Here is a 2,461-nt window from a genome sequence, read left to right on the forward strand (position 1 = left end):
TAATAATAATTAGGGAAATGCAAATCAAAACCACAATGAGATATCACCTAACTCCAGTTAGAATGCCCTTTATAAAGAAGTCTCAAAACAACAAATGCTGGTGTCGATGTGGAGAGATAGCAACACTCATCCACTGCTGGTGGGACTGATAGGTAGATTTTTATCCCTCCCTCCTTCTTAGTTTCCAATGTCCCTTACTCCTCTTTATGATCACATATATCCCTCATTTAGCTCCCAATTATAAATGAGAACATGTGCTATTTGTTTTTCTATTCTTGATATATTTCATTTAGGATAATATTATATCTTGAATATGACTATGATTTGTCTTGGCACAGACTCTGGCCTCAACGCTATATGGATGTTTTTTAGCTATAAAGCAACATGCCTCTGTAGGGCTAATACATCTGTCATCCAGTTCGGCTTCACAAATGGAAAAATCTATTCTGTCAATAGATTAACTAGCCTTGGTTCAATCTGGATATTCCCAATCATGTCCAGTAGAAATGTGTGGTCATGTGTGCTGTCCCTTTCTGGGGGCCACATGGGGTAAGCACATTATCTCTCATGTGCTGATACATTGCAGACAGCTAATTCAAGTCACTTAACCATCTACTGTCCACTTTATTTACTAGGCATCAGCTGTAATTCAACTTTCTAAATTAAGTTTAATCAATTAATTACAAGTAGTTTTTGAGCACTTGTTGTGGATCATCACTGTCTTAGACTCTGTAGAGATTCTAAAACAATCATAAAATATATTACTAGGTTTACAGGAGTTTAAAAAATAGCTGGGAAAGAAACCAATGATGCATTTGGGATAATCAGTAAACAATTAAATTTCTAATTTTCTGAGCATAGAATATAGGCATGATAATTAAGTTATAGTAGAATTATGGATGAGGATAGTACGAGGAGATTTCATAAAGTAGATAGGAATTAATGTGTGCCTAGAATAATAGGTAGGGTTCTAGAATTTAGAAGAAAGGACGTTAAATATAAAGTTATACATAATACAATCCCTTCTAAAGACAACATTTAGTACAAGATAGAGGACATAGGGAATAGAGGGAAATAAAAGTTGGGGCAAGATTATGGAGGACTATGAGAGTTTAACCCAGGAAACTATTCTATAATAAGGATATAAGAGAATAAAATGAATAAAAAGGTATTGGGGAAACAGAGCCTGGAGTGAGGCAGACCATCTGGAAATTTAGAAGTGAGGTAAAAGCATTTATTTTGGTTTATAGTGATGGCTGTGAGTATGAAAAGATCATGACAGTATGAGCTGTCATGAAATGACTAATTTTTGGAACAGAAGGTTTATCTGGGTTCTAGCCCTGACTCTGCTCTGATCTGGTAGCATGTCCTACAGCAAACCACTTGCTTACTCTGGAATTTAGCTCGTATAAAAAATGATGTCTTCATTATAAGATTCCTTCTAGCTTGAGACCAGTAGACTTGGTGAGACAGGTTGAAAAAAGTCTGTACCATTGGACTTTGTGACATAAAAAGTAAGAGGATAAAGGAGAGAGAAGAAACAAAAATCACTCTCATATCTCTAGCCTAATTTTATGAATTTAGAATCCAAAACTTTATTTAAAAATTCTTGACCAGTTGTATTGGGTTAGGTGCAATACGAAACATTTTAAGCCTAGAACTGAAATACATGTTTGTTTAAGAAAGGTAATTTACTTATGCTTTTCATATATATACATGGTTTATATGTATTTTTGCAACAAAGCTGGAGTGAAAAGTTAGCATTTTTTTTTTTTTGTAAGTGGGTTAGAAAGTGTGGTTCTGTGGGATTTTTGACAAAGTAGTCCTGTTACACTCTGGAAATTAGTTGTGAATTTCAGCAAACCTGATTCCCTGCTGTATGAAATGGGAAACCTGAAGAAGAAAGATCTGTCAAGAGAATAAGTGAGCTCAGTGCTTTGACTAACAGGCAGCCAGGTGTTAAATTTAATTGCCTGTAGAATAAAAGGAAATTTTGCTTTTCAGCATTAGCTTCACATTTCCTAATCATGGTGAACTTTCACAGGAGGAAGAAAGGGAAGGATGTACATGTTGAAAACATACTTGAAAGAAAATGTGTTTATAGTAGAGATTTAAATGATCATTTTCCTCTGTTTAAATAGATTTTATTATAAAATATATAAAACACAGAATAGAGAGTAATAGGGCCGAGAACCATATTTTTACCATTCAATTTTTAAAAATCTTAACATTTCTCATATTTATTTCAAATTTATTTCTTAAGAAGAAAAATACTACAGATCAAAGTAAAAGCCATGAAATACCCTCTGTGATCCTTTCCTGTTTTTCTCTCAGAAATTTAGCATGTTAAATCCATTTCGTTCATTGTGGAGAGGATGGGACCATGTTTATGGCAATATATAATTTCTACAAATTTGCATATCCATAAAAATATACAATATAATATTGCATGATCTACATC

This window comes from Propithecus coquereli, unplaced genomic scaffold (assembly GCF_000956105.1).
Source record: "Propithecus coquereli isolate 6110/MARCELLA unplaced genomic scaffold, Pcoq_1.0 Scaffold534, whole genome shotgun sequence".
Taxonomy (NCBI): domain Eukaryota; kingdom Metazoa; phylum Chordata; class Mammalia; order Primates; family Indriidae; genus Propithecus; species Propithecus coquereli.